This window comes from Phyllobates terribilis, unplaced genomic scaffold (assembly GCF_046119375.1).
Source record: "Phyllobates terribilis strain yellow unplaced genomic scaffold, ASM4611937v1 Scaffold_5__5_contigs__length_657084704, whole genome shotgun sequence".
Taxonomy (NCBI): domain Eukaryota; kingdom Metazoa; phylum Chordata; class Amphibia; order Anura; family Dendrobatidae; genus Phyllobates; species Phyllobates terribilis.
The window spans coordinates 151,451,102-151,471,199 of NW_027362765.1; positions in this window are offsets into that span (position 1 = coordinate 151,451,102).

The following is a 20,098-nucleotide window of genomic DNA, read 5'->3' on the forward strand; positions in this document are numbered from 1 at the left end:
CTGGCCAAATGGCAAGGTCCGTACGATGTGGTGGAGAAAGTCAGCAAAGTTAATTATAAAGTCCACCAGCCTGGCCGAAGAAAGCCGCACCAAGTGTACCATGTGAACTTGCTCATGCCGTGGCGGGACTGGGAACCTGTGGAAACTCCTTGCCTGGGAGCCGCTCCCAAAGGCAAGGTTGAAGAGGTTACTATAGCAGAGACTCTATCGCCAGCCTAGAAGCAACAGTGTCGAGAACTGCTACAGCGGAATCGTGACCTGTTCTCAGAGTTGCCGGGGCATACTCAGGATGTAGAGCATGACGTGCTAACAGAGCCCTCATGTAAGAGTGAATCTGAAGCTGTACCAGATTCCCGAAGAACGCCGGGAAGTGATTTCGGACGAGGTGAAGAGGATGTTAGACCTCGGTGTGATAGAGGAGTCAAAGAGTGGCTGGTCGAGCCCAATCGTCCTTGTGCGAAAACCCAACGGAAAGTGGAGGTTTTGTAACGACTACCGCCGGCTGAATGGTGTCCAAGTGCGATGCATATCCGATGCCCCGCGTCGATGAGCTCATTGAGAGGCTGGGACCAGCGAGTTACAGTGGTGGCCAAAAGTATTGGCACCCCTGCAATTCTGTCAGATAATACTCAGTTTCTTCCTGAAAATGATTGCAATCACAAATTCTTTGGTATTATTATCTTCATTTAATTTGCTTGCAAGGAAAAAACACAAAAGAGATTGAAGCAAAAATCAAATCATTGATCATTTCACACAAAACTCCAAAAATGGGCCAGACAAAAGTATTGGCACCCTCAGCCTAATACTTGGTTGCACAACCTTTAGCCAAAATAACTGCGAACAACCTCTTCCGGTAACCATCAATGAGTTTCTTACAATGCTCTGCTGGAATTGTAGACCATTCTTCTTTGGCAAACTGCTCCAGGTCCCTGATATTTGAAGGGTGCCTTCTCCAAACTGCCATTTTGAGATCTCTCCACAGGTGTTCTATGGGATTCAGGTCTGGACTCAGTGCTGGCCACCTTAGAAGTCTCCAGTGCTTTCTCTCAAACCATTTTATAGTGCTTTTGGAAGTGTGTTTTGGGTCATTGTCCTGCTGGAAGACCCATGACCTCTGAGGGAGACCCAGCTTTCTCACACTGGGCCCTACATTATGCTGCAAAATTTGTTGGTAGTCTTCAGACTTCATAATGCCATGCACACGGTCAAGCAGTCCAGTGCCAGAGGCAGCAAAGCAATCCCAAAACATCAGGGAACCTCCGCCATGTTTGACTGTAGGGACCGTGTTCTTTTCTTTGAATGCTTCTTTTTTTTTCCTGTACACTCTATGTTGATGCTTTTTCCCAAAAAGTTCTACTTTTGTCTCATCTGACCAGAGAACATTCTTCCAAAACGTTTTAGGCTTTCTCAGGTAAGCTTTGGCAAACTCCAGCCTGGCTTTTTTATGTCTCGGGGTAAGAAGTGGGGTCTTCCTGGGTATCCTACCATACAGTCCCTTTTCATTCAGACACCGACGGATAGTACGGGTTGACACTGTTGTACCCTTGGACTGCAGGGCAGCTTGAACTTGTTTGGATGTTAATCGAGGTTCTTTATCCACCATCCGCACAATCTTGCGTTGAAATCTCTCGTCAATTTTTCTTTTCCGTTCACATCTAGGGAGGTTAGCCACAGTGCCATGGGCTTTAAACTTCTTGATGACACTGCGCACGGAAGACACAGGAACATTCAGGTCTTTGGAGGTGGACTTGTAGCCTTGAGATTGCTCATGCTTCCTCACAATTTGGTTTCTCAAGTCCTCAGACAGTTCTTTGGTCTTCTTTCTTTTCTCCATGCTCAATGTGGTACACACTAGGACACAGGACAGAGGTTGAGTCAGCTTTAATCCATGTTAACTTGTTAACTTGCTGCAAGTGTGATTTAGTTATTGCCAACACCTGTTAGGTGTCACAGGTAAGTTACAGGTGCTGTTAATTACACGAATTAGAGAAGCATCACATGATTTTTCAAACAGTGCCAATACTTTTGTCCACCCCCCTTTTTTAGGTTTGGTGTGGAATTGTATCCAATTTGGCTTTAGGACAATTCTTTTTGTGTTTTTTCATTGAATACAAATTAAATGAAGATAATAATACCAAAGAATTTGTGATTGCAATCATTTTCAGGAAGAAACTGGGTATTATCTGACAGAATTGCAGGGGTGCCAATACTTTTGGCCACCACTGTATATCACCACCCTTGACCTGACGAAGGGCTATTGGCAGATCCCCATGTCCAAGGAGAAGACGACTTTCTCGACACCTGATGGGTGCTTTCAATACACTCGGATGCCGTTCTGACTACAGGGGGCCACAGCCACCTTCCAGAGGGCTATGGATCGGATCCTAGCCTCACATAAGAAGTATGCCGCAGCCTACCTTGACTACACTGTAGTCTTTAGCCCAGACTGGGCTAGTCATCTACCTAAAGTACAGGCCATTCTGGATGCTCTGAGGGAGGCGGAATTTACTATAAATCCGAAGAAATGTGCCGTTGGAAAAGAGGAGGCCAAGTACTTGGGCTATGTCGTCGGGAGAGGCGAAATAAAGCCGCAAGTCAATAAAGTGGAGGCAATCCAGACCTGGCCGCAACCGCTCTCCAAGAAGCAGGTGAGAGCGTTCATGGGAATGGTGGGATATTACCTGTGATTTATCCCAAATTTTGCCATGATGGACGCGCCACTGACTGGTCTCCTGAAATGCACCAGATCATCCATGGTGAAGTGGACGGAGGAAACAGAGTTCGCGTTTCAACAGTTGAAGCTAGCACTGTGTAAGCAGTTGGCCCTGGTTGCACCAGACTTTAAGAAAGAGTTTGTGGTCCGGACAGACGCTTCAGAAGTTGGTCTAAGAGCCGTACTCTCTCAAGAGATAAATGGGGAGGAACATCCCATTCTCTATCTGAGACGGAAGCTTTCGTTCTGCGAGAAGAACTACGCAATAGTAGAAAAAGTGTTTAGCCATAAAGTGGTCCATAGATATACTAAAATATTACCTACTAGGCCGGAAGTTTAAATTGGTGTCAGACCATGCCCCTTTGAGATGGTTGAGGGAAAAGAGGGGTAAAAATGCCAGGCTAACTAGATGGTTCCTCGGTCTTCTAGATTTTAACTTTCACGTGGAGCATAGGCTAGGGAAGTTACACAGGAATGCTGATGCCCTCTCTAGAATTCCCTGTCTGCTATCTGAAGGTGCCCAAACCCCTGGCTTTGGGTAGAGGGGGGAATAGGTGACAGAGTCACTGGTGTTATATACGAGGGGAGGTATGTGTCACTCCGGCTGCTAGCCTGTGTGAACTGAAACCTACAAACTTTCTGCCAGCATGTTATATGCTGGTGGTTAACTCACTTAAAGGGTGTGTTTTTTTGTGAATGGCAAAGATGGTGGGAAGCCATTCACACTACCTCCCCTCAGGGTGTGGCTGAGCAAGTTTAAATGCTCAGTCACTGTTTTTTGAGGACTGTATTGTCTGGAGAGGGATGTCTCCAGGCTGTGTTTGGTGAAGCCAGAGAGCAACACCGAAGGACTGGTGTTCGGTGCGACTTCACTGTGCTACCCGGAGCGGGCGAAGCCTCGCTCGCTAATGAACTCTGTTTAACTTTATCTTTTGTTTTTCCGTTACCCCGGAGAGGGCCTGTTTATTTTTGTGAAACCCTGACGGAGCTTATGCCATCTAAATAAACCAGCAGGAAGGTAACCTGAGACGTGTGTCCTGCGTCTGCCTCTGGGAGAGCCGAGCAAGTCGCTTTACCACAATATATATATGTACACTATACATATATTTATTCATGCATATATCTCCCGATTCATCCAATTACATTAGAATATGTTTATTCAGTAAACGGTGAGTAATCTTTATTGCCAGGGCTGGTGTTTTGATGCTGTGTGTTGAGTGAGAGTGAGGTGAAGTTAGGGGAGGAGTGGGAGGATTTGGGTGATATTAGAAGGGGTGTGCTCACTGCTGCCTTGCAGCCCAGCACAGGGACTGATGGGAAATGTAGTCTGAAGGGAGCAAAGGATCCTGAAGAGCAATTGATGACTATGAACAACAGAACTGGTACCAGGGGACAAGAAATGATGCAGAAAAGCATAAAACAGGAAAATTGTCAGAAAAAAGTATATATGGTTTTAGGTGTATTATCCTTAGGCATTTATAGCAAAATCAGTGACTGAGTTAGGGTAATTGGTATGACTGAATTTACATAATAGTTATGTCACTAAGAAAAGAAAGTTTGTGTATTTTTTTTCCAAAACAGTGCTTATATTGAACATGAACTGTAACTGGTACTGCAGCTGAAAGAAGCTGCAATACCAAAGAGAGCCAAAGGACATGAGTAGCGTTTTAGGGGTAAAATTTGTTTTCCAATTCTTGACAACCCCTTTATAAAAATAAACATGACCCAGAGCCTCTGCGTGTAAAATTAAATGTATTCTATATGCCTTTTTATGGTGAGAACCTGAAATTAATAATGTATGCACAATTAATAAAAGTTCTTCAGTACTTCCACACTAAAGGTATGTGCACATGTTGCGTTTTTGATGTGTTTTTTTCTTTTGTGGAAAGAAATGCAGCGTTTCACATTACCAGCAAATTGAATGAGATTTCTAACATTTGATGCACATGTTGCTTATTTTTTCCCCTGCAGGTTTGCAGCATATTTCGAATCTGCAGCATGTTAGTTCTTTCAGCCTTTTTGTAGCATTTTTCACCCAATCAAATGAAAGGGGAAAAAATAGCAAAAAAAACTCCATGTAAAAAATTATCCAAATATGGCAAAAACGTGGTTATTTTAAGCAGCATTTCTCCTGGTAACACTCCAGTATTTGCAGCAGATTTTTCTGAAAGTGTGCACATTCCCTAAAATAATTTCCAGCAATGCTATACATTTTCAACTGGCCTGTGGCTTTAAAAATAAATAAATCTGGATTTCGAAACATATCTGATTGTAGACATACTGAATGTTTGCTGTTGGTTTTGCTTGGATATGGTGAGTGACCTTGTGTGAAGGTTTTCCAGAAAAGCACAGTAGAAATGTCTCTTTGGATTTGACTCAAGGTCTGTGCTTTGAAATGCTGTCTGAGATGGACTGAGTCAGAGATGTGCTCACTGATGGGAAGATGTAAATGTATGTATAACATGATGAGGACATTTTTTTTAACCTTAGATTTTTATATCAGCAAAATAATGCAACAATATTTCTAACAGAACTGGCCATTGGCAGTCAGTCTTGCTCTTGGGTGATAGAGCCCAGTTACATGCAAATGTTGCCAGTTCATCTTCAGACTTCAGGACTCAGCATTCCAGGAGCTATAACTTTTCCCATGGTGATAGCTCTACGAGGGCTTGTCTTTAAATGGTACTGTGGCACCCCAGGGGTCTGGTTACCACAGTAATAGAAATATTACGTCTGAGAGCAAGTGGGAAGTTTCCTGGTCAGGAGCCCTTAAGCATGCAACACTTCCTGCCCAGACCTGGGAGGGGAGGAATCTGCCCTTATAAACTGGGTCTGGGGCGGGATTAGTCAGTCAGAGCCTGGAGTGAAGTTCCAGACACAGGGCAAGAGACAGCTAGGAGCTCTGTAGGAGCAGGAGCTGAGTGCCAGGGACTGGAAGCAGATATATTGCTCGTCCAGGCTGAAGAGACTACTACCGGACAACGGAGTCCGAGGCTGTGGGAACCTCTTAGTCCAGCAGCAGAACCCAGCCGGCAGGGGATTCCATGTCCTTTGGCCATAGAAGCCCGGAGGCTCAGTCACAAGGAAGGGACCAGCACCGCCATCGAGGAGCGGAGGCTATCAGAAAGCCCCAAGTCACCAGCCATACGGGTGAGCACCACACGGTATACTCAGGGACGTGGGCTACTTCCACTCGCTTACAGCAAGGTAGCCAGGAAGAGTGCAGATAGACAGGGAGGCCTACAACTCCACCTGGCCAGGGGAACTCCAGCTTGCTCGCAGACTGACCAGGCCCCTTATGCTAGCCAGTACTCCCGGGAGGGTCTGCCTTAATATCATCAGTAAAGACCCTGAACTGCACTGCAAAGACTCTGAGTCGTTCCTGCTTTCTCACCGCATACAGCACTACTAGTACTGGGATGCCCGCGCACCATCACTCCCATCATCCACGTTCCCTGCCCGGAGGCTATACTCTTCCCGTGGGGAGTTATCCCATCCTTTGCTGCGCACACCACACCAGCCTCAGCGGTCTGCCTCGCAGCGGCGGTACACCCTGACCGCAATCCATGGGTGGCGTAGTCGGACATTAAACCACAAAAAACCCTATAAAGATTGCCACTGGTTTGACCACCCTGAGCCACGGGACCGAGTCGCCGCCACGGAGACTACAACCCCCAGAGACCCGGCTCCGGGTATCCCACACACGTGCACACACGGCCCAGGGGGCGCGTCAACTTTGGCGTAGTTGGCAGGATTTCGTGCCCGCAACCACCGGGTACTGCGTGCCTTCAAAAGACTGTCATACCTGCCGTGGTGAAGGTTCCCGCCATCCGGAGCCGTTTCCCGCCATCTTCAGAAGGTTCCCGCCATCCGGAGCCGTTTCCCGCCATCTTCAGAAGTTTCCCGCCATCCGCAGTCGTTTTCCCGCCATCGGACGCCATCTTCGGGACGCCGTGCGGGAAGAAGAGGGGCATGGACGCCGAAAGCGCGCGAGACCCGAAGCTCCGCCCCACGCACCGACGCTGCGCAAGGTCCTGGAAGGGAGAGAGAGCGACGCTGACGTCACCAGGACGCGACGCAAGGTCCTCGTCTGGAGCAGCACCAGCGGAGCCGCGGCCTACAGAAGAGGATCGTCGGAAGGTAGGCCACACTTAACTAGGGGGGAGGAAGATGACGGACACGGAGGGACCCTCTACCACCAGCGCGGCCACTGCCGCAGTAATGCCATTTACAATGCCCTACATCACCGGAGCGGCCTGGCTGCCCCAATACTCAAGGGAGTCGCATACCAGAAGCGACTTTAAAGAGAGACTGTACAGCCTATTTAAGGTATACCCCCTGACGGAGGGCCAGAAAGTGAGCATATTGATAGGCCAGCTAACCGGCGCAGCCCAGTGTGAAGTAAATTCCTGGTCAGTCAGGGACAAGGAGACCGTAAAGGAGATCTTGGCCCGTCTGAAGGACACTTTTGATACCCGCACCTCAGCCGAGATCAAAATGAGATTTTATGGGTGCAAGCAGCGGGCCCAAGACAGTATAAGAGACTATGCTTTGAGTTTGCAAGAGGCCCTGGGAGCCGTTAAACAGGCAGACCCTGACAGTGTGCGGAATGCAGATGAACTGTTAACTGAGCAATTCATTGAGGGTCTGCTGTCCAACGCCCACCGAACCCAGTTGCGTGCAATGGCCTTGCAGAACCCTGGTTTAGACTTTGCAAAGTTCAAAGACAGGGCCATCCGGGTGCTCCGAGAACCGGCACCGGGTAGCGCTGTAACCTACCGGCGCCCTGCTATTACCTATCATCAGGAGGCGGCGCCCTTGTCTGCAGAGTCTATAGGAGTTGGTGCGCAGGCTTTAGACAACAACCCCTACTACAGACCTACACCATCAGGTCCAAGAGCTAACTAAAAGCGTAGCCGCGCTAACCCGAACTGTGCAGTCTTTACAAGTCTCTCCTCCAGGAAGGATCAAGCTGGCCACCAGTCCGGAGGACGTCCCGTGGCACCGACCGAGGAGGATCCCATCGTCCAGAGGAAGACCCAGCGACAGATACAACGAGGACGGACAACCCATCTGCCGCCGCTGCAATCAACCCGGACATATGGCAAGGTACTGTCATTTAAACGGGCACAACCTGGGGCAGAGGGCCAACCCCCAGGCATAAGATCATCAGGCCCATCGAACTGGAGTGATAAATACGTAGGGGGACATCCGGTCTTGCCTGTGGTACTGGATGGCATTCCTATGAGTGTCCTACTAGACACTGGGTCACAGGTGACTACCGTCCCGTACGTGCTCTTTAAGCGGTACTGGAATGACTCGGACATAACCCGCTACCCAGATGACGACCTGAGTATCATCGCCAGCAATGGTCAGCCCGTGCCGCAGGTGGGATTCAAAGAGGTGACCATTAAAATCGGTAAAGTCGAACTGGCGGCACAAGGACTGATTATTGTGGACATTGACTGTCATGAGAGTCACCCTAGAATAACCTTGGGAACTAACGTGATTGAAAATTGTCTTGCAGAGGTGATTCTCATTTTACAACAGGTTTCCAAGAACGCCAGTTCCAGCCAGCAGCGTGTCCTCCAAAAAGAGATCCGGGCACTGATGAAACGGCAACAGGTGGAATTATCTGGTGGTGAGATTGGTAGCGTGAGAATGTGTGACCCGTTCCCTATTGCCATGCCCTCGAAAAGTGAGATGATGATATTGTGCCGGGCAGCTATTGGTCTAAGAGGTAGAGACTACCAAGCTATGGTAGAGCCCGTCTACTCAGACAGTAGGCCCACCATTTTGACAGCACGGGGAGTGGTCGATGTATGCCATGGGAGGGTACCTGTCCACATTGTAAATATCGGGGAGAGAGAAGTACACCTGCCCTGGTATGCCACGCTAGCCAAATTGTTCACCATAAACCAAAATTCTGTAAAGGCCGTAGAACCCTTGCCTCCATCTCAACCAGAGGAAGGTAACGACTCTAAGAAACAAATGGAGGACTGGTGTCAGCAACTGCATTTGGGTACTGACTCCACTCCCTCACACCAAAAACAGGGAGTCTACCGGGTGGTTCAGGAGTACGAAAGAGTCTTTAGTAAACACCCGCTAGACTTCGGGCGAGTAAAGGGGGTAGAACATCATATCCCCACGGGAGACCATCCACCCATAAAGGAAAGATACCGACCTGTACCCCCTGCACACTATCAGCATGCAAAGGGGATGTTGCGGGACATGAAGGAGGCTGGGGTAATCAGGGACAGCTGTAGCCCCTGGGCAGCTCCACTAGTTCTAATGAAAAAGAAGGACAACACAATGAGAATGTGTGTGGACTACAGAAAGGTCAACCGTATCACACACAAAGATGCGTACCCGTTACCTAGAATAGAAGAATCTTTAGCTGCATTAAAATCTGCTAACTTCTTCTCCACTTTGGATCTTACTAGCGGGTACTGGCAGGTTCCTGTAGCAGAGGCTAACAAGGAGAAGACTGCATTCACCACCCCGATGGGTCTCAGCGAATTCAACTGTATGCCGTTCGGGCTCTGCAACGCACCAGGAACCTTCCAGCGGTTGATGGAATGCTGTCTGGGACACCGGAATTTCGAGACGGTCCTGTTATACCTGGACGATGTCATTGTTTATTCCAAAACCTACGAGGACCATCTGAAACACCTGGCAGAAGTGTTTGACGCCCTGGCAAGCTACGGCCTAAAGGTGAAACCCTCCAAGTGTCACCTGCTGAAACCAAAGGTGCAGTACCTGGGACACGTGGTGAGTGCTGACGGAGTGGCTCCCGACCCCGATAAGATCACAGTGATTAAAGACTGGCCAAGACCCTCCAGCATAAAGGAAGTGCGGCAGTTCCTCGGATTGGTAGGCTACTACCGAAGATTCATTCCCGGTTTCACCAAAATGGCAGCTCCTATGCAGGACCTCCTGATAGGTCAATCCAGGAAGGCCAAAACCCAGAAGCCGTCCTTCAGGTGGGAAAAGCTGGAAGAGGAGTCCTTCCGCCAGCTGAAGATGGCCCTCAAGGGAGATGAAATCCTGGCGTACCCTGACTACAGCCAGCCCTTCATCTTCCACACGGACGCGAGCAACATCGGGCTAGGAGCCGTACTGTCCCAGATCCAGCAGGGGAAAGAACGGGTAGTCGCTTACGCCAGCCGAAAACTACGGCCCACAGAGAGAAACCCTGAGAATTATAGCTCATTCAAGCTAGAGTTCCTGGCAGTAGTGTGGGCAGTGACTGAACGTTTCAAGCATTACCTTGCCTCTTCCAAGTTCAACGTGTACACGGATAACAACCCGTTGACACACCTAGACACTGCAAGGCTTGGTGCCCTGGAGCAGAGATGGATGGCCCGCCTGTCCAACTATGAATTCACCATCAAATACCGGGCGGGACGCTCAAATGCCAATGCGGATGCCCTGTCCAGAATGCCAAACTTACTGGACGTAGGGGAAGATCCAGAAGAACTGGAAGAAGTGGAGCTCCCTACGTTCCACCATCATGGGATTACCCTGTATTCCCACCGTGTAAGGGACAGGCGCTCTGCTACGTTCAATCCCTTACCCCACTACAGCTGGGCGGAGACACAAGACAGTGATCCCGCAGTCCGTCTGGTGAAGGAAATGCTGACACAGGCTGATGCCCGTCTTGACCCAGACGCTCCGGAGGAGACCAAGCAACTGTGGAAAGAGAAAAGTAAGCTGTTTCTTTACAAGGAGAAGCTGTGCCGGAGAATGGTCAACTCTAGAACACATGAGCAGACCTGGCAGGTAGTGGTCCCAAGACGAGATGCGGCTATGGTTCTGGAGGCATACCACGACGGAGCAGGACACTTCGGATGGAAGAAGCTGGAGTTCCTGTTGCGTGGATGGTTCTACTGGGTAGGCATGAGAGGAGCCATCGAGAGGTGGTGCAGAGACTGTGGCCCGTGCAGCCTAAGAAGGAAGGACCGTGCAAGCCAGAAGACTCCTCTGCAGCCCATCATCACCAGGCAGCCACTGGAGCTGGTAGCTCTGGACCATGTGAAACTGGCTCCAAGCAAATCTGGGTACGTCTACGCCCTCACAATCGTAGATCACTACTCCCGGTTCCTGGTGGTGGTCCCTGTCAAGGACTTAACGGCTCAAACAGCAGCTAGAGCCTTCCAGCAGCACTTCTGCCGTCCACACGGGTATCCGGAGCAAGTGCTGACGGACCAAGGGCCAGTCTTCGAAGCGGAGGTCTTCCAAGAGTTCTGCAATCTGTATGGCTGCAGGAAGATAAGAACAACGCCCTATCACCCTCAGACCAATGGACTATGTGAGAAAATGAACCAGGTGGTGATAGACTTGCTAAAAACGTTGCCCCTGGAAGAACGCAGTCTCTGGCCTGAAAAACTGCCTGATCTGGTGGACTTATATAATCACATCCCCGTAGGTTCCACCAACTGTACCCCGGCTTACCTAATGAGAGCAAGACCTGGTAAACTGCCTATTGACCTGGATATGGGAGTCCTGACACCTGAGGACACATTGCCAGAGGCAGACTGGGATACAGAACGGCAGCAGCAGTATCGGAAAGTACAGGAGAGCGTCGAGCGAAGTCTGTCTCAAGCAAGAGAAAGGCAAGAGAAGACTTTTAACCAGCATGCTCCCGCTGTTCCCCTGGTACCTGGAGAGCAGGTCTTGAAGAGAAAGAGGCGGCTCCACAAGTTGGACGACCAGTGGGAGAAGGACCCGTACACCGTACTGCCCTCAAGCCATGACAATCCAAAAGTCTGCATAATCAGTAAGGATGGAGGAGAGAACATAGCCATTGTCTCCAGAGACCACCTGAAAAAGTGTCCCGAGCAGCTGCAAAACCCTGACGAAGATCAAGAGAACTCTCAACCCGCAGAGGAAAGGGAAGAAATGATCAGTACCGTACTCGGAGACTTTCCCCGGTCCTGGACTCAAATCAACAACGCAGTCGTGGTACCCATCCTCACCTTTCTCCAGCCAGCCCCTCAAGGGCCTACAGAGGAACAGGGAGTGTCAGAAGAGCAGCCGGCCCAGGAGGCAGAAAAATCCATACCAGCAGCCCAGGAGAATCAACCCTCTGCTAGTAGTGAGCCTGCCGTGCCCCTAGTAAGCCAAAGAGTATGCAGAAAGCTGCCAGGCCTGCCCGTAACACCTTCCACACCCTGTAGTGCAGAACCAGATAGTGGGTTACGTAGGTCCACCAGGAGCACTAGAGGACAGATGCCCGCTCGCTGGAGAGTCTAATGCCAAGTATATATTTATCTGTACATACGTAAATGCTGAAAAAGGTTTATGTTCTTGTTGCCTGTTCATTGATTATGTTTCTCTAGTTACCCTGCAGGTTTATTTGGACTGACAGGTTATGGACGCTGAGTAACCGGAACTAAATTGTAGATAGTTGCACCTTGGTGCCTCTTGCGAAGATGGCCGCGGAAGAGAAAAACCTGTCTGGCGTGGCCTCCTTGTGGCCCAAAGTAGCTAGCCTCAGCCTTGCAGCCACGCCCAGGGCCAACATTTGGGGTTTGCTTTGGACAGGTCCCCTACTCTGTTCCAAGACTTCACCTTGTTGGGTGACATGGACACCCGGTTACGGACACGCCGTGACCTCTAAAGACTAAAGCTTCTTGTACACATGTTGTTGTATTATTGTTTATACCCTGTACTTGTGTTTTCTTAAAAATGTGTTTAGTCCCGGAGTACTACAATTTACTAGGGGGGAATGTGGCACCCCAGGGGTCTGGTTACCACAGTAATAGAAATATTATGTCTGAGAGCAAGTGGGAGGTTTCCTGGTCAGGAGCCCTTAAGCATACAACACCTCCTGCCCAGACCTGGGAGGGGAGGAATCTGCTCTTATAAACTGGGTCTGGGGCGGGATTAGTCAGTCAGAGCCTGGAGTGAAGTTCCAGACACAGGGCAAGAGACAGCTAGGAGCTCTGTAGGAGCAGGAGCTGAGTGCCAGGGACTGGAAGCAGATATATTGCTCGTCCTGGCTGAAGAGACTACTACCGGACAACGGAGTCCAAGGCTGTGGGAACCTCTTAGTCCAGCAGCAGAACCCAGCCGGCAGGGGATTCCACGTCCTCTGGCCATAGAAGCCCGGAGGCTCAGTCACAAGGAAGGGACCAGCACCGCCATCGAGGAGCGGAGGCTATCAGAAGGCCCCAAGTCACCAGCCATACGGTATACTCAGGGACGTGGGCTACTTCCACTCGCTTACAGCAAGGTAGCCAGGAAGAGTGCAGATAGACGGGGAGGCCTACAACTCCACCTGGCCAGGGGAACTCCTGCTTGCTCGCAGACTGACCAGGCCCCTTATGCTAGCCAGTACTCCCGGGAGGGTCTGCCTTAATATCATCAGTAAAGACCCTAAACTGCACTGCAAAGACTCTGAGTCGTTTCTGCTTTCTCACCGCATACAGCACTACTAGTACTGGGACGCCTGCGCACCATAACTCCCATCATCCACGTTCCCTGCCCTGAGGCTATACTCTTCCCGTGGGGAGTTATCCCATCCTTTGCTGCGCACACCACACCAGCCTCAGCGGTCTGCCTCGCAGCGGCGGTACACCCTGACCGCAATCCACTGGTGGCGTAGTCGGACATTAAACCACAAAAAAACCTATAAAGACTGCCACTGGTTTGACCACCCTGAGCCACGGGACCGGGTCGCCGCCACGGAGACTACAACCCCCAGAGACCCGGCTCCGGGTATCCCACACACGTGCACACACGGCCCAGGGGGCGCGTCAGTACCATGTAAAGACACATATAACTGATTAATCTTTATTAAAAGGGTCATTATTATTATTATTATTTATTACGAGGGTTTGTCTTTAAATGGTACCATATAAAGACACCTATAACTGTTTGATTAACCTTTATTAAAAGGGTCATTATTATTATTATTAATTATTATAGCGCCATTTATTCCATGGCGCTTTACATGTGAAAAATGGGGTATACATAGTAAAAACACTTACAATAATCTTAACAAAATGAGTTAGCGACTGGTACAGGAGGAGAGAGGACCCTGCCCGCGAGGGCTCACAATCTACGAGGAATGGGTGAGGATACAGTAGGTGGGGGTAGAGCTGGTCGTGCAGCAATGTCGTGGAGCGGTGGTAACTGCAGGTTGTAGGCTTGTCGGAAGAGGTAAGTCTTCAGGTTTTGAATGTTTCCGAGGTAGGCGAGAGTCTGATATGTTGGGGTAGAGAGTTCCAGAGTAGGGGGGAGGCACAGGAGAAATCTTGTATACGATTATGGGAAGAGGAGATAAGAGGGGAGTAGAGCAGGAGATCTTGTGAGGATTAAAGGTTGTGTGCAGGTAAATACCGCGAGACTAGGTTATAGATGTATGGAGGAGACAGGTTGTGGATAGCTTTGTATGCCAGGGTTAGGGTTTTGAACTGGATTCTCTGGGCAATGGGGAGACAGTGAAGGGATTGACAGAGGGGAGAGGCCGGGGAATAGTGGGGGGACAGGTGGATTAGTCTGGCAGCAGAGTTTAGGTTAGATTGGAGAGGGGCGAGAGTGTTGGAAGGGAGGCCACAGAACAGGAGGTTGCAGTAGTCGAGGTGGGAGATGATGAGGGCATGCACTAGTGTTTTTGCAGAGTCTATGCTGAGGAATGCGCTGATGCGGGAGATGTTTTTGAGTTGGGAGTTGGCAAGAAGTGGAAAGGGATTGGATATGTGGTTTGAAGGAGAAATCAGAGTCTAGGGTTATCCCGAGGCAGTGAGTTTGCGGGACTGGGGAGAGTGGGCAGCCATTGAAGTTGATGGATAGGTCAGATGGGGGGGATGAATGAGAAGGTGGAAAGATGATGAATTCTGTTTTATCCTTGTTACGTTTTAGAAATCTGGCAGAGAAGAAGGATGAGATAGCGGACAGACATTGTGGGATTTTAGTTAGTAGGAAGGACATATTGGGTCCAGAGAGGTAGATCTGTGTGTCATCAGCATAGAGGTGATACTGAAAGCTGTGAGACTCTATGAGCTGTCCCAGGCCAAAGGTGTAGATGGAGAAGAACAGAGGTCCTAGAACTGAATCTTGGGGGACACCGACAGATAGGGGGCGAGATGAGGAGGTGGTGTGCGAGTGGGAGACATTCAATGTCCTGTCTGTTAGGTATGAGGAGATCCAAGACAGGGTCAAGTCCGTGATACCAAGAGATGAGAGAGTCTGTAGTAAGAGGGAATGGTCGACTGTGTCGAAGGCAGATGACAGGTCCAGGAGGAGGTGGACAGAGTAGTGTCACTTGGATTTGGCGGTTAGTAGGTCATTGGTGGTTTTGGTCAGGGCAGTTGCAGTCGAGTGATGCGGTCGGAAGCCAGATTGTAAGCGATCGAAGAGGGAACATGAGGCAAAGTGGAAGGACAGTACAAGTTGGACGTGTTGTTCCAGTAGTTTTGAGGCATAGGGGAGAAGTGATATGGGGCAGAAGCTAGTCAGAGAGGATAGGTCAAGGGAGGGCTTTTTGAGGGGAAGACACCAGTTATTAGTGACAGGTTGAAGAGGTGTGTTAGGGTTGGGATGAAGACTGTGGTAAGGTTAGGGATGAGGTGGGATGGGTTTGGGTCAAGTTCACAGGTGGTGAGGTGTGACTTGGAGAGTAAAGAGGAGACTTGATCTTCTGTAATGGTGGAGAAGTGGGGTTTAGAGGAGGAAGGTTGAGTAGATATATATGATGGGGCTGTGGGGACTTTAGTGAAAAGCTTTGTATGCCTCATCATTTATTTTTCAACAGGACAATGACCCCAAACACACCTCCAGGCTGTGTAAGGGCTATTTGACCAAGAAAGAGAGTGATGGGGTGCTACGCCAGAGGACCTGGCCTCCACAGTCACCAGACCTGAACCCAATCGAGATGGTTTGGGGTGAGCTGGACAGCAGAGTGAAGGCAAAAGGGCCAACAAGTGCTAAACATCTCTGGGAACTCCTTCAAGATTGTTGGAAGATCATTTCCGGTGACTACCACTTGAAGCTCATCAAGAGAATGCCAAGAGTGTGCAAAGCAGTCATCAAAGCAAAAGGTGGCTACTTTGAAGAACCTAGAATATAAGACAAATTTTCAGTTGTTTCACACTTTTTTGTTAAGTATATAATTTCACATGTGTTAATTCATAGTTTTGATGCCTTCAGTGTGAATGTACAATTTTCATAGTCATGAAAATACAGAAAAATCTTTAAATGAGAAGGTGTGTCCAAACTTTTGGTCTGTACTGTATGTCTGTAAGAGGGAGGAGGGATTCAGAGAGTGTAGGTCAAGGTGTTTGAGGTTTCTGCGAGTGTGCAACTTTTTGGAGTGGGGATTGTGGACCTGGAGAGGAGAGGGCAGAGAATGTAAGTAGGTTGTGGTCGGAGAGAGGGAGAGGAGAGTTATAGAGGTTAGATAGGGAACATAGGTGGGTGAAGATTAGGTCCAGAGTGTGGCCATCTTTATGAGTGGCTTCGGAAGACCATTGAGCAACGCTGAAGGAGGAAGTGAGGGATAGGAGCTTAGAGACAGATGAGTGGGAAGTGTCGATGGGGATGTTGAAGTCACCCTTTATGATAGTGGGAATGTCCTCTTTTTATGTTAAAGGCTTGCTAGACATGGTGTAAAAATAAAAAGTACAGCATAATAACATTGTGAGCCTTTTTTTCTCCCAGTGGGTCACCTACCGCTTTCCAAATTTATTTCCATCAGATGGGATGGCATGTGACCACTGATGCCATTGGTTGTTCGTAAACTGGCAAGTATCCTATTACGGTTGTATGGACATCTGACTGCTGCAACCAATGCCTGCAATCCCCTATGAGGATAGGAAGCAAAAAGAGTGGCAGGAGTCTGGGTACTGCTAGGATAAAACTGTCAGGGGATCAATAGGTGAGTATGTGGTATCCTTTATATTTACTCCATGCTTAGCAGCTGTTCAAAGTGATAAAAAGAGGTGGACAACCCATTAAAAATTTTTGGGGAGCAGGAATCTGAGGAATGGGAAAAACAGAAAATCCACTTTCGCTTTTAGTCTTTTTTTGCAGTGCGGCTCGAAGGGGAAAAAAATCCTTTCCTAGGAAAATATTAAATAACATTTCTTTACCTCTTGTGTAGGGAAAAATAAAAAAAGATGAACGTGAGAATTAATGTCTTGATTCCAATGAGACCTTCTATTGTGGATCTTCTGTGTTATGGGTCCGGGTGGTGGAACCTCTGTGCCGCGGTGCAAGGAGGGACCCAGAGGGGCGTGACTAAGTATCAACCCGAACTGACCCTGGTCGGACGGCGGCTAACGACTCCGCGACCAGGGAGGATCCGGGCAGAGGGACCAGGTGCTACTCTGGGGACGACCTTGTAAGAGAGCAGGTGGCTCCCACGGGACAGATGGCTGGGACTGACCGGTATGACGGATGGACACAGCAAGCAGGCAGAAGTCTCTGGTTAGCTGACAGGTGGTCACGGTACGTGTCAGCGGAGCAAGTAGTAGTCTCTAGGTTTACCAGGCAGGTGGTCACAGCAAGCGACGGCGGAGCCTCCAGGTAGGTAAGTAGGTAACAGACGGGTGCTCCCAGGTGAGCGGGCTGACGGACACAGCAGGTAACAGGCGGGTGCTCCCAGGTGAGCGGGCTGACAGGCCAGGCAGGTAACAGGCAGGTAACAGGTGAGCGCTTCCAGGTGAGCGGACTGATGGGCACCGCAGGTAACAGGCGGATGCTCCCAGGTGAGCGGGCTGTCAGACAAGGCAGGTAACAGGCAGGTGACAGATGAGCGCTCCAGGTGAGCGGGCTGGCAGGCTCGGCAGGTAACGGGCAGATAACAGGCTGGCAGGCAGGACGAGGATTCAGGCTAGCAGCGGAACCTGAGGGCTGAAGCAGAGATAAGTAACTGTGCAACAACTTTGCTCAGGCACCTCCATTTTGGAGGAGGTGCCTAAAATATGGGAGGTCCTCCGGCTATTGGCCGGGGACTCCTTAGGGCGGCGCGCGCGGCCCCTTTAAGCACAGTGCCCGAGAAACCGCGCGCCGACAGCAGGCTGAGAAGGAGAGCGGGGAGCGCGGAGGGAGAGGAGGTGAGAGGAACGGCATCTCTGCCTGGCAGGAGGCAGAAACGCCGATGCTACAGGACTGCGCGCGCCGACAGTAGGCTGGGAAGGAGAGCGGGGAGCGCGGGGAGAGAGGAGGTGAGAGGGACGGTGTCTCTGCCTGGAAGGAGGCAGAGACGCCGATGCTACAGTACCCCCCCCCTTACGCCCCCTCTTTTTTAGGCCAGAAAGGAATTTTTCAAGGAGTAGCGGGGCATGAATGTTTTCCCTGGGTTCCCAAGTTCTCTCCTCTGGGCCAAACCCCTTCCAATCCACCAGAAAAAAGGTTCTCCCTCTTACCCTCTTGGTGGCCTGAATATTCTCTACCTCAAAAACGTCCTCAGCAGCAACCGGAGCAGGAGGAGTGCCTGAATTACTGGAGAAAGAGTTAAAGACAGCAGGTTTGAGGAGAGATACGAGGAAGGAGTTGGGAATGCGTAGGGTGGGTGGAAGCCTCAACTTGTAGGCCACTGGATTGATTTGTTTAAGGACCTCAAATGGACCGATGAACCGAGGACCCAGCTTGTAGGAGGGTATTTTGAGCCGCACATGTTTGGAGGAGAGCCAAACCTTGTCTCCCGGACGGAATTGATGCGGATCCAGACGTCTTTTGTCAGCAAATTTCTTCATCCGCTCGGAAGACTGAAGAAGTGCGGACCTAGTATTCTCCCAAAATAGTGGAAAAATCACTGACCAGGGACTCCGCAGCAGGGTTGTCCACAGAAGCAGAGACGGGAAACGGAATCCGGGGGTGTTGGCCATAGACAATAAAGAACGGGGACTTGGAAGTGGATTCGCTCTCATGATTGTTATAGGAGAACTCGGCCCATGGTAGGAGGTCCACCCAATCAGTATGGTGGGCATTGACAAAGTGCCGGAGGTAGCTGGTAAGGATCTGATTGATCCGCTCTACTTGACTGAGGGTGGTAAGCGGAGGAGAAATCCAGGGTGACATCCAGCAGCTTACAGGTAGCTCTCCAAAAGTGTGAGGTGAACTGAACCCCTCGATCTGACACGATGTGGAGGGGTAGGCCATGGAGACGAAAGATATGGTGAAAGAAGTCCTTAGCTAGCTCAGATGCAGACGGGAGACCAGGCAGAGGAATGAAGTGGGCCATTTTAGAAAAGCGGTCCTCGACCACCCAAATGACTGTACAACCGGCAGAAACAGGGAGATCGGTAATAAAGTCCATAGCAATGTGTTGCCACGGGGCAGCAGGTACGGGAAGAGGCAGGAGATGACCGGCTGGTAAATGTCTGGGAACTTTGTTGCGGGCACCAGATGAGCAGGCTGAGATGAAGTCTACCACATCCTTACGCAGGGTAGGCCTCCAGTAATGCGGGGTAATGAGCTGGAAGGTCTTCTTTTGGCCAGCATGGACAGCTAATTTAGAAGAATGGCCACAATGAAGAACCTTCTTGCGGTCTGGCACCGCTACAAACGTTTTACTGGGCGGAAGATGAGCAAGATGCAAGGGGGCCACAGGCATCACTTTGGAGGGGTCGATGATGTGCATAGGCTCCTCCTCCTGATCGGAGGACAGGAAGGAACGGGACAAAGCTTCGGCTTTGACATTCTTGTCCGCCGGGCGAAAATGTAGGACGAAGTCGAAGCGGGCGAAGAACAAAGACCACCGGACCTGACGCGGATTGAGTCTTTGGGCATTTTGGAGATATGCCAGATTTTTGTGATCCGTATAGATGATCACTGGGTATAGAGCCCCTTCAAGCAGATAGCGCCACTCCTCTAGCGCCAATTTGACGGCTAGCAATTCTCGGTCTCCTATCGAGTAGTTGCGCTCAGACAAGGAGAAAATTTTGGAGAAGAAGCCGCAGGTTACCATTCTCCCGGAAGAAGATTTTTGGGTGAGCACCGCTCCGGCTCCGGAGGAGGAAGCATCAACCTCCAGGTAGAATTGTTTATTGCAGTCCAGACGGTGCAGTACTGGGGCAAAGGAGAAGGCTTGTTTTAAGGAAAGGAAGGCCTCCTCGGCTTCGGGCGACCATACCTTGGGATTTGCCCCCTTACGGGTGAGCGCAGATATGGGAGCCGTCAGGGACGAGAAGTGTGGAATGAAGAGACGATAATAATTGGCGAAGCCCAGGAATCGCTGAATCGCCATCAACCCCTCCGGACGGGGCCACTTTAGGACAACAGAGAGTTTCTCGGGATCCATTCGCAAACCTGTCTGGGAGATAACATAGCCCAGGAATGGAAGAGAGGTCTGTTCGAAGAGGCACTTCTCGTATTTAGCATAGAGGTGGTTCTGCCTGAGCCTAAGCAGGACCTGACGAACATCCCTCCGGTGTG